Source organism: Natator depressus, chromosome 2, assembly GCF_965152275.1.
Source record: "Natator depressus isolate rNatDep1 chromosome 2, rNatDep2.hap1, whole genome shotgun sequence".
NCBI classification, from domain to species: Eukaryota; Metazoa; Chordata; order Testudines; family Cheloniidae; genus Natator; species Natator depressus.
The window spans coordinates 47,707,665-47,720,813 of NC_134235.1; the positions used below are offsets into that span (position 1 = coordinate 47,707,665).

Below are 13,149 nucleotides of genomic sequence, written 5' to 3' on the forward strand. Positions count from 1 at the left end.
AAAACTCACAGCTGGCCTGTCTACCTACCTTGTGTACCCACTCAGGGAACAGTCCTAAATGTTTTCTCCAACTCAAAGGCATCTAGAAAGCTATAAAAGCTAAATGGATATTAAAAGAATGGGACACTGGGAGAGCCTGTGAGAGACAAGCCCAGCTCACCAGCCTACAGGGAGTGCAATGAAATTGAAGAGAGATTTGAACAAGCTACTTGCTGAGTTTTCACTTTTACTTCAAGTTTTACTCTAGCCTATTTATTTATTCTGCTGTTTGCAATTTCTCGCTGGGGCTTTTGGGAGTTTAAGCTATGCAAGGCTTAAAGTTAAGCAATTGCAAGTCTTTGTGGGATCAGGTCTTAAATTAATGTTTATATCAGTTATTATTAAGGCTAGGCAGTGATAGAGGAAAGAATTGGATTTTGGGCCTCTCTGCTCCCATAGCAAGCATTTATATTATTTTTTTTATTATTATTTTATTTTATTATATTTGCTAAATTAATCATGCAAAGTAAATTCAAAATCTCATGCATTTTTTCACATACAGGTTTTCATCAGTTTTGTCCATCCCTAGTTATTATCCAGCTCATGGTCCCAAACCTGCCCTCCTTCCATCGGTAAGATGCTAACTGCAGCCAGTTTGGGAGTTTTGCCTGAGTAAAATGCACAGGATCAGATTCCATCATTGTAAAACATGTTTTACTCTGAAAAACCTAAAAAAAATCACTGCTATATAGCAGTCCCCATGGTGGGTTGGTGTGTGTGTGTGTCTTCCATTCATGTTAACCAAAATTACTGTTTGATTAGCAGGGTATTTAGTATTCATTTAATTATTATTGATGGTATGGCCCCTGCCTATTTTATTTATGTTTATCTTATGACTATTGGAAATACATTTAAAATGGAAAACATCTAGAATTTTGTTTGTACAGTTTCCATTTTGATCAGCAGAATAAACAAGGAGAGATTATTTATTTTAATAATTTATATACAGTGCACCTGTTACAGTGGCAACTGGGCACATTCCATAGAGCTAAAAACCTCAGTGTAAACAGCAAAATGAAGAAGAAAGAAAACAATTATACCTCTCTTGATGTTTCATGAAGCTCTGCCTGCTCACCTCAAACTTTAGTTCCCAACAGTGTTTCAAAACCTCTGCTAATGGAAAGTATAGTAGGGTCGATTTGTGTAGCTGTGTAGATGTTCATGCAATTAACTGTGGAAATGCCATGGGTATTCTTCAGTGCTAGAAGGAAAACACCATCTGATAAAGAAATCCCAGCTTTCATGGCTCTGGGATCATTTGAATTAAAAGCAATTACTTCATGTAATTCTAAGAGGTGATAATCACTCATATGCTCATTAAAGTGCTATTACAGTTATGCCTTCTACTGGAAATCTCTAGCCACCTGATTCAGCTTATCAGGTTACAGAAAAACACTCGACAGATTCCCTAAGTTCCAGCTTGTCAGGTACTTGGTTTTAATAAAAAATCAAATAATTTAAGGGTGCATAAAGTCATTCCCCAGGGAAAGTTGAAGAAAATGGAGATATGGAAAATATGAGCAATTGCTGTAATTGAAAATATAATTGCAGGCTGATGTTTTTCACAGCAGCCTCTGAACCATAGGGGGAGAAGTTGGTGGGAACATTTCTTGCTCTTTGGATTTGACTATATATAGTATTTAGAAGTTCCTGTGATGGTAGCAATGATAATACAAAGCTTTGTTGAATTTATCTACCCTTGAAGGCAGGGTTGACGTATGCAAACAGGCAAGATCAGAGTTCCACCACGGTGTTATTTGAATTAATATTTTCTCATAACTCTAGGACATGAAGCAGATGCCTTTGAAGGAGCTCTGGTGCTTTTTGGAGATCTCCTCCCACAGCCCATGTAAGTATTCACAAAGTACAAAATGAGCTTGACATTTTGTTCAGCTCAGTAGGGACATCAATAATTTTCAGTTGTTCATGAGAAGTGTTTCAAATGCAGCTCTGTGAAAAGGCTTAGCAGAAACAAAAGTCACAGTCCCCAAAACCCATTTCTGTTAGGAGAAAATAGGAGTAATACACTTTGTCATAAAATTACAGGGTGTCCATCAGCCTCTGCTAAATATAAACCAAGCAATGAACAATGGTTCTGTAGCACTGATTTAAATTATAAGGTGTTATTGTGTTCTACCTGTTCCAGCAAAATGCTTAGTAAGAACATTGGATTAGATTGTTGCAAATTCTGCTTTTACAATACCACTTTCTGTTCATGCACTGGCTCCTCTGGGTCAGAGCCCAGCCAAGAAGCTGCTCACTCTCCCACTCCATGTGTATAAGATTAATGGGATCTGTGTGAAATGCTTTTTTCCTGTTGCTGGAACATATGCCAGACCAGCACCATGAAGGTGCAAAAACTTGCTGTTTGGTCAGAATGCAAAGCCGAGTGAATGCTCAGTGGACACTTGAAACAGACATCTCAAGCAACAAAAGATCTAACATGATGGAGAATTGCAGCCCCATGAACACTTTCTTGTATATATTACAATATTCCATAGCAGTGTCCAAAACGAAAGAATTTATAGCAATATCACTCTGAACTGTGATCTCAGACACTTAGGACCATTGGACGGGATTGGTACTTGGATGGGGGACAGCGAAGGAAATCCCAGTTGGTGCTAGTGACTGAGGGATCCTCCCAAGTCAGTATTGAACCTGTGTGCCTGTCAGGTGTTACAGGGAAGGGAAGAGGGTTAGTTACATTTTGTTGAGATAATGAACAGATTTCCTAGCCACTTGTTGACAATAAAAATCCTATGGGACTGTTTTCTGAAGGCACCATTTCCAAGAATTGATGTGATAACTAAAATTATGTGAAACAGTGACCCTGGACCCACATGATCACAGCCTGTGTTTAGGGTTGTTGGGTTCTCAGGCCCTAGCTCACCTTTGTGAAAGGTTTTGTAGATGCAGGCTGAGTGTTGCAGATAAAATAGCCTAGCTGTTCCCTCCAATTTTAGCACTGCCTCAGCAAGTCTCAGGATCTCCTACTTATCTCTGATATTGTCACAAGGAGTCCAGTGGGCTGAACACGTGGTTGGATGGTTCACATACCAAACCTAAAGGGGACACAAGATGGCTTCTTCCTCCCGCAGGCTATTTGGAGACTGACTGGGCTGCTTCTGGCAATTTGTTAGTGTCTTTTGAGGAGCAAAGGGAGGAAGGGACCATGAAAACACTCCATTTACCAGCAGCTCACAGAATAAATGAATGGGCAGGGACAATGAATAATCCCTTTCATAGTAGCTAGGGTAACTCTGTGAGCTGGCTGTTGATTATGATGACAGAGGAATGATGCACAATAATCCCTAATAAACACTAGGGATTAGGGGACATCTCTATCCCATAGCTGTTCCATGTATGGTATGTAAGGATGTGCTGCACCCTGAGCCTCCAATCTTTCTAAGGCCTGGAGGTGCTGTGGCTCACACAAAGTAGATCCCAAAGGACTCAAAAGTGTCCACTCAGTCCCTTGAAGGCCTGTTGGAGTGCCACATAACCACAAATTAAGAGCAATGGAGCAGGCCACTATGTCCCATTCCCGCCAAAAAAGCTATCAGAGTTAAGGTGAGGGAAGCTGGAGGGTAAGTCTAGGCTGATGAGGGGTAAGTCTAGGCTGAGGGGGGGCAAGAGGTGGATGATATCATTGGAGATTTTGGTTCAGAACTGAAAGGAAAGCAAAGATATTAGATCATCCTTGATGCTAATCCTGGGCAAGTGAACTGCTGCAAATAGTTTGCAAATACCTTGTGCATCAAACCCTGTAGTATTAGCATAGCTTGACTGCCAGCTCTGGTGATCTGACCAAATTCCAGGAAGTGTAATTACATGCTGTTTACTCAGCTACCCCTGCAATTTCAATAGCACATAGTATTCTTTTCTTCCTGAGCCTACATTGTGTGCAGCATTGCTGTGAGTTCATTAATAATTGCCACACTTCAGTAGTAAGCTAGGTGATTCCTACATACTCTGTCATTAGATAGCCAGAATTTTTCCTAGGTTATAGTGGTTTCTGCCATTTTGTTAGAAAGCTGTCCCTGGCCATGGGAAAAGATGAATAACCTCTGGGTTGCCAGGCCTTGTTACTCTTATATCAATGCCTTACTATATAGCCAGTGATCTTCCACAGAGTCAGATTGGTTCTTTAAACTCTTTAGAAGCTATTGCTGCAGTTATTGGAAAATCAACACAAATACTTCACTTGAATTGCTGTGATTCCTCAATGTAATCCAGTTTAGACGGGAAAAAATAATAATCTTCCTCATGTGTCTGTGAAATCTCATTATATAATGTGCAAAACTTTAGGCATTCTGAATTCTGCCTACCATGTATTCCTAGGAGACAGATATCAATTCAAATATTTGAAAATTAACTTACTGGAGATCCATGACAGCATAGTCACTTGTAAGACTTGATATCGATGCTCCAAAACTGAGACACAGAATTCCTGGAAGTTTCACTTCCGGTTATTAATGTCCTCTGATGCTGTATTATATTCTTCGCTACACTCTGACACGCCAACCTTGGAGCACACCAAAAAGGCTGTTTCTAACATGCTTGTGCAAGGCCATCTGGGCTTACCTTCACTGTGCTACATGCTGGGTGAACTTGGGAGTCAGTATCTGTCATCCAGGTGTCCCCAGATTGGTCCAGGGAGGAGCAAGAGGCAGAAGAAAATAACAGCATGGAACATAGAGGAGAACAACAGTAAAGAAAGTTTCATGATCCTCGATCTCCTCCACATGTGCTCTGCTGGGACTGTGGGTAATGCCTGGGGTAGCTCCTTGAAAGCCACCCACCTTCTGTCCCTGCTTCCACAGCAGCGTCTTTTGTAGACAGCCCCTGTTCACAAGTTCAGGGCTGCAGGCTCAGGCAGCTGCCCACAAACCCAAGCGTCTCTTCTCTGCTCCCATGACATTCAGCTATGCCGAAAGAGCGCTGGATAGTGGCCTTATGGGGTCACCAATGGACCTCCCTAGTCAAGTGTTGTGTAGCCTTCTGTTTGAATGAACAATGGGGAAGAAAAGTCACAAAATGAGAACAAAAGAACAAAAACAGGAAAGCAACATTGTTGTTGTTGTCCTTTGTGGCTGAAGATAATGCTGATGATGGGTTTATGTCTTGTGAGTATGACTGTGGCTAAAAAGACTGATGAAGTGCATAGGAAGCTTGATGCTGAGGAAGGCATTACAATCTGTGCCTGCTGAGTGTGCCGCTGTTTACGGCTCACCTCTGTTCTGTGCGTCAAGATCCATACGGCAGTTAATCTTGCACTGGGCGACCCCCTATCTGGCTACTGCTTGCCAGCATGATCTGTGTGTTGTTGACAACTCCCAGCTGTCAATGTTGCACTGTTTCAAGTTATGCTTCAGTGCGACCTTGACATGTTTCTTCTGGCCACCTTGTATGTGGTGGCCCATTTTCAGTTCATCATACAGCAACTACTTTGGCATTCTGGTGTTGTGCATCCTCAACACATGACCAGCCCAGTATAACTGTGATATGATAAGCATGACTTCAATCCATTCCCTGTGGAGTGACTACGTTCCAGAACCTCATTGTTGGTAACTTTATCCTGCCATTTGATGCAGAGTATGGCATGCAGATGTCAAAATTGGAACTTATCTAGAAGCTTAATGTGCTTCTTGCAGCAGGTCTAGGTCTCAGACCCATACAACAAGTTGGACAGCACAATAACTTTATAGACTTTTGACAAGGTTTGAAGCTCAATATCATGTTGCTGCCAGACTCTGCCTGATAGTCTGCCAAATGATGAACTGGGTTTGTTGATATGAAATGTTTGCTCCTTGTCTATATTAACATCATTTGCCAATGTACTACCGAGACAGAGAAATTCCGTAATAGCATTCAGCTTGTGGTGCTGATGGCGACTTTTAGTTTTGTGTATGGACATAGGCTGATATACGACTGCTGCCTTTTTCAGACTCATTGTCCACCCATCCCTTTCTGCAGACTCTGTGAATCTGTCTATGATCTATTTAATATCTTCTAGAGTATGTGCCTCTAAAGAACTACCATTGGCATACAGCAGCTCATGAATCATTGCCTCAAAGAGCTTCATGGAAGATGACAGCCTGTTCAGATTAAATAATTTTCCAGAGAATCGGAAACTTTGTGACACTCTGTACCTCAAAGTAGCACCCTGGAATCCCCACATTCACCTCTGTGATGTGATTAAGATATGTTTGTACAATGCATGTCTTGTGAAGTATCATTTTGAAAGTCTTGGTCTGTTGAACCTTAATATCCTATTGGATTGTATGTGCTATCATTATATGTGAAGTTATGAAGTATTGCTATATGTGTTACTGAAATATGTTTTGAGGCTGGGAGACACCCATAGCTGGCCTTTCATTAGTGACAAAGGAGCAGCTATCACTGGCCAGACAGGCATTAATGGCCTACCAAGAAGAATCTACTCTCCCAGAGGCTTTTCAGAGAGGGCATGTATGCAATGGGAACTGCCTGACCCCCACATCATAGCAAGGATCTTTCTAGCAGCTGGAAGAAAGTATAAAAGAGGGACAGTGACATCATCACTTGGTCTCTTTCACCCCCCCGCCTCCCCCCCATCTCAACAGCTGGACTTTGAACTAGAGAGATTGGTCCCAGGCTGGACAGGAGTTCAGTTTGATTATTGAGAACTACAAACTGCGTGTAAAATCTATTAGGGTGAGAGACTGCTTGATTCAAATCTGCTTAGTCTGTTAAAGTTAGAATTTGGACTGCAAATTTATTTTTGTTTATTAGGTAACCAACTTTGATCTCTATGCCTGCTACTTCTAATCACTTAAAATCTCTCTTTCTGTAGTTAATAAGTCTGTTTTATATTTTACCTAAAACAGCGTGAGTTTGGTTGAAGTGCTTGTGGAATCTCAGCTCAGGTTAACAAAGGTATTGCATGTCCATTACCCTGAACTAATTAATGGGTTTGCACTGTCCAAGGGAGTCTTGAGCAGTGTAAGATGGTAAATTTCTAGGGTGCAAGGCTGGGGACTGGAGTGATTGACTGGTGCCTTTCTCAGTATGATTCATGAGTGGCTCAGGGAGCATTCATTCAATTTAGCTGCGTGTGGGGCTCCACATACTGATGGCTGAGTGATCACAGCACCTGGAGGGGTTTGCTGCTTATCACTGGCATAGCTTTGTGACTGACACCCCAGACTGGAGAGTTAAGGGTTCACAGTAGTCCCACAGTTCTGGGATCTCAATGTATCTTGATACTAGCATTCAGGTATCTTGAAAGCAAGTAAGAGCAAAATACAGAGGACGGGGAAAGAACAGAGACAGCAGAGGCAGAAAAGGAGAGGAGATAGGGTGGACAGAAAACAAGATGGCACCTATTCTACTGAGGTATGATGCAAGGGGGTCACCCCAGCCACCAGGCCATCCCTACTGGGCATGCTCCATGATCTGGAAATGAATGCTGGTATCAGAAGTCAGGCAGACTGTTCCTCTCTCCCCATCAGCCTATGTTAAGGGGGCATGCCTCTGTTCCTCCCCCCAGCTCCTTTCATTCTGAGTGGATAAAAACCACACCACCCAACTCCTTCTATTCATGGGGACAGACACCCTTCACACAGCAATCTCCACTCCAAAAGGTGACCCCACCCCTGATATCTCTTATCTGTTGCAACTGTAATATAAAAAATAAATAAACCTCCCTGCCCACAGTCCTGTAGGAATTGATGCCACTCTCCTGCTGGAAAAGTGCTGCAGCGCTAACCTCCAGTCCCATAGAATCTAACGTGGAGGGGCAAAAGGAGGTGAGGGGGCATGTAAGGGGGAGGGATGACTGAAATACTAGCACTAGTGCTGGCACTTTTGTATGTGCCATGTCCCCTGAGACCAGCAAGGAGTGGCGGTGTCACAAAAACCCCCATTGAGCCAGTTACTTCCTTTCTTACAAGAAAACACATGCTTATGTTCCAAAATCTTTTAGCATCTGAAGTCTCTGTGAAATTTTGCATATGCCTTTGGCTGTACAGAGCCTTCTCCAGTCTCGTTCTCTTTTTTTAAAGTAATGAAATTACCTCAGCCTGTACATACCATTCAACTGTGTTAGAATAAGTTTCCTCTGACATAGCTGAGACCGTGGCTTTTTATGTTCATATTTACATGACTGCGTTGCGTTATTTTCATTGAAGTGGAACTGTGTGTGAGTTTATGCGTGTGCCAGTCCCCTGGCAAGTGGATCAGAGAGAAAACATCTGTTCTGGCGAGACATTCTAGGTTGCACCATACACGTATGCTAGTGCTGATCGAGTGCACCCTAGTCTGCACTAACATTCTAGTTTGTGTGCATCAAACTCTGGGAGGGAAAATATTGCAAAGTAAAATCTGCAAGTAAAGCAAAAGGGCTCAAAATTTATCCAACCCAAAACCATGGCAAAGAAAAATATTGGGCCCAATGCTGCAAGGGGCTGAGAGCCTTCAGCTCCCACTGATTCTAAAATGGAATAATTAAAATAATGTATTCAATTACCGACACTGATAGCAGATGACCTGCACAGCCCCCTCTTGGGGTACACAACTCCTCTCATGATTAGGTCCACTGTTGGTAATCAGAAATTTCTGGATCCCAAAAAGAAAGGATAGAGGTGTAAACTTGGATACTAAGAAGGGACACTGTGTTCCCCCAGATTCATGTGATGAACCAGACAAGTAATGTGGATTTGGGGTAAATCTGAGACTAGCCCAGTGTTACTGTCAGCATTTGAAGTCATTGTTAATGTGCAGCAAACAGTGGAGATTCCCTGACACTGCCATTTTCTTGTAGAGATGTTGGGAGTTAGAAACAAAACCTTTTTTTTTCTTGTGTGTGAAACCATGCCCAGCTCAAACTGAGATATTATTGTTTCTTTGCTTCATTGCACGGCTTGTTATGACCTGGTCTGGAACTTCAGGGGTTGCGTAAGCCAGTAAATTGAATAGATTTCTGCTCCTTTCTCTTGCTGTAACAATTGTTGGCTCACTATCTGTGTTGCTTTTACATTGCTTTGTCATTTGGTTTTACATCATTGGCTGAAAGGATATAAAGCAATCACTTGATTTGGTATCAGCTATGTGATTAGTCCTCCTTGTGCAAACTAAGCAGGGGCGGTTGATGGATGGAGCTCACCTTTGTGCAGTAAGGGTATGTTTACACTACGAAATTAGGTTGATTTTATAGAAGTCGATTTTTAGAAACTGATTTTACACAGTAGATTTTGTATGTCCCCACTAAGCGCATTAAGTCGGCGGAGTGTGTCCTCAATACCGTGGCTAGAATCGACTTACGAAGCAGTGCACTGTGGGTAGCTCTCCCACAGTTCCCGCAGTCTCCGTTGCCCCCTTGGAATTCTGGGTTAAGCTCCCAATGCCTGATGGGGCAAAAACATTGTTGAGGGTGGTTTTGGGTACATGTTGTCAGTCACACCACCCTCCCTCCGTGAAAGCAACAGCAGACAATTGTTTCACACCTTTTTTCCTGGGTTACCCATGCAGACACCATACCACGACAAGCATGGAGCCCGCTCAGCTCACCGCTGCTGTTGTGAGCATTGTAAACACCTTGCGCATTATCCTGGAGTATGTGCAGAACCGGGCTAACAGACGCCAGCATGAGGACGATTGTGAGGAAGACATGGACACAGACGTTCCTGAAAGCACGGGGGGCTGTGACAATTGGGACATCATGGTGGCAGTGGGGCTGGTTGATACAGTGGGACCCTGATTCTGGGCCTGGCAAACAAGCACAGACTGGTCGGATCATATAGTGTTGCAGGTATGGGATGATTCACAGTGGCTGTGAAACTTTCGCATGTGTAAGGCCACTTTCCTGGAACTCTGTGAGTTGCTTTCCCCTGCCCTGAAGTGCAGGAATACCAAGATGAGAGCTGCCCTGACAGTTGAGAAGTGAGTGGCGATAGCCCTGTGGAAGCTTGCAACGCCTGACTGCTACCGGTCAGTTGGGAATCAATTTGGAGTGAGCGAATCTACTGTGGGGGCTGCTGTGATCCAAGCAGCCAATGCAATCACTGACATTCTGCTATCAAGGGTAGTGACTCTGGGAAATGTGCAGGTCATACTGGATGGCTTTGCTGCAATGGGGTTCCCTAACTGTGGTGGGGCGATAAATGGAACACATATCCCTATATTGGCACCGGACCACCTTGCCAACCAGTATGTAAACCACAAGGGGTACTTCTCAATGGTGCTGCAAGCACTGGTGGATCACAAGGGACGTTTCCCCGACATCAACGTGGGATGGTGGGAAAGGTGCATGACGCTTGCATCTTTAGGAACTCAGAGCTGTTCAAGCAGTTGCAAGAAGGGACTTACTTCCCAGACCAGAAAATTACCATTGGGGATTGTCATAAATATAAAGGGAAGGGTAAACACCTTTAAATCCCTCCTGGCCAGCGGAAAAACCCTTTCACCTGTAAAGGGTTAAGAAGCTAGGATAACCTCACTGGCACCTGACCAGGATGACCAGTGAGGAGACAAGATACTTTCAAAGCTGGGGGTGGGGAGGGGGGGACGACAAAGGGTCTTCTCTGTCTGTGTGATGCTTTTGCTGGGACCAGAGCAGGAATGCAGGTCAGAACTCCTGTAAAGAGTTAGTAAGCTATCTAGTTAGATATGCGTTAGATTCTGTTTTGTTTAAATGGCTGATAAAATAAGTTGTGCTGAATGGAATGTATATTCTTGTTTTTGTGTCTTTTTGTAACTTAAGGTTTTGCCTTGAGGGATTCTCTATGTTTTGAATCTGATTACCCTGTAAGGTATTTACCATCCTGATTTTACAGAGGTGATTCTTTTACTTTTTCTTTAATTAAAATTCTCTTTTAAGAACCTGATTGCTTTTTTCATTGTTCTTAAGATCCAAGGGTTTGGGTCTGTGTTCACCTATGCAAATTGGTGAGGATTTTTATCAAGCCTTTTCCAGGAAAGGGGGTGTAGTGCTTGGGGGGATTTTGCAGGGGAGACGTTTCCAAGTGGGCACTTCCCCTGTTCTTTGTGTAACTCTTTGGTGGTGGCAGCTTTTAACCTAGGCTGGTAAGAATAAGTTTAGGGGGTCTTTCATGCAGGTCCCCACATCTGTAGCCTAGAGTTCAGAGTGGGGAAGGAACCTTGACAGGGATGTTGAAATGCCAATAGTTATCCCTGGGGACCCAGCCTACCCCTTGCTCCCATGGCTCATGAAGCCATACGCAGGCACCCTGGACAGTAGTAAGGAGCAATTCAACTATAGGCTGAGCAAGTGCAGAATGATGGTAGAATGTGCCTTTGGACATTTAAAAGCTCCCTGGGGCTGTTTGCTGACTAGGTTAGAGCTCAGCGCAACCAACATTCCCATTGTTATTCCTGCTTGCTGTGTGCTCCATAATATCTGTGAGAGTAAGGGGGAGATATTTATGGTGGGGTGGGAGGTTGAGGCAAATTGCCTGGCAGCCGATTTTGAGCAGCCAGAAACCAGGGTGATTAGAAGAGCACAGGTAGGCCCGCTGCACATCAGAGAGGCTTTGAAAAGCAGTTTCATGACTGGCCAGGCTATGGTGTGAGAACTGTGTGTGTTTCTCCTTGCTGCAAACCCGCCCCCTTCGTTGATTTTAATTCCCTGCAAGCCAACCACCCTCCCCTCTTCGATCACAGCTGGCAAAGGAAATAAACTAACTATTGTTCTGAAACCATGCATTCTTTCTTTATTAATTAAAAAAAAGTGAGATAACTGACGAGGTAGCCTGGGTGGGGTGGAGGAGGAGGGAAGGACAAGGCCACATTGCTTATTGTAGCCACACTACAAATCAAAACTGTTTGAAAGCAAGCCTTCTGTTGCTTGGGCCATCCTCTGGAGTGGAGTGGCTGGGTGCCCAGAGCCTCCCCCCGCTACATTCTTGGGCATCTGGGTGAGGTGGATATGGAACTTGGGGAGGAGGGCAGGCGGTTATACAATGGATGCAGGGGGGGGGTCTGTGCTCTTGTTGGCTTTCCTGCAGCTCCAACAGATGCTTCATCAAGTCCGTTTGCCCCGCCATTAGCCTCAGCATCACCTCCTGCCGCTGCTCTTCATGCTCACTTAATGTTTTTCTGGCCTCTGACACTGAATGCCTCCATGCATTAAGCTGTGCCCTATCAGTGGAGGAGGACTGCATGAGCTCGGGAAACATGTCATCGCGAGTGCATTTTTTTCGCCTTCTAATCTGCGATAACCTCAAGGATGGAGATGAGAAGGGGTGTTATACCAATAAATTAAAAACCAGCAGGATCTTATTAAAGGGAAAAAGGCAAAATACCACATTTATTGTGAATACAGAAAGAATCATAGTAAGCAGTTAGTTACAGCTATAACATTCCATTCAATCTCATATTTATTCACACATTCATTCATACACACACACACACACACACACACAGGTTCTGCAAGGTTGTTATCATAGTTACCAGCCTTAGAGTTGCTCATGCCAAGCCACTGGCCAGGTGGCCTGGACATGAGGAGGGACCAGGGCCTTGTCAGATGCTCATCTGATGCTCCTGGAAGTTGGTTTGCAGAATCAGACCCCAAAGTTCTCACTTTTTAGAGTCTATTTTTATAGGAATTTCTTCCTATGCCAGTCTATGGGAATTGCTTCATCATGCTGTTGCTGAATCAGTCAGCAGATAGCACATTCCTGACGGCTCCGTGCTGCTAGATGTTGTCTTGTTCTTTGGTTCTCCCATTCTTGAGGCTGTTGGGTGGATTCCAGTCTGCCCTCCGTGGGTCCTCTGGTTATTTCCACTTGACGCCTTCTTCAGCCGATGGACACTGGATTCTTAGGCTGGCACCTCCCTGATCATTCAGTTATTATCCACACCAAGCATCCATCCACAGACATCCTCTATTTCTATTTTAATCACAATTGTTAATACAACAAAAGGGCAGGGAGTCTCTGGGTCCTGTTTTTGTTGTTAGAGTATTGCTTTGCGTGGCTCTTTCTCTCTGTGAATTGCTTTGAGAGCAGACTCTGTCTGAGAAGGTACTAACACAATTAGCAGCTTGCAAGTTTCACACATAGAGGGAGAGAAACAGTACCAAAAACCAAGAGACCTCTTAATTAGTAATAC

General features: G+C 43.7%; 1 long non-coding RNA gene across 3 annotated transcripts in view; it reads left to right on the top strand.

Annotated features, from left to right (window-relative positions):
• LOC141981336 (uncharacterized) overlaps nt 1–13,149 on the top strand; it is a 148,036-nt gene that overhangs the window by 115,737 nt on the left and 19,150 nt on the right. For 2 of the 3 annotated variants that reach the window (XR_012637739.1, XR_012637741.1), the window contains exons 2-4: nt 542–611; nt 1,825–1,888; nt 9,550–10,013. This is a non-coding gene — a long non-coding RNA (uncharacterized LOC141981336). Of the gene's footprint in view, nt 1–541; nt 612–1,824; nt 1,889–9,549; nt 10,014–13,149 lie in introns of those variants that run through there. The other variant, XR_012637740.1, reaches the window with a different exon arrangement.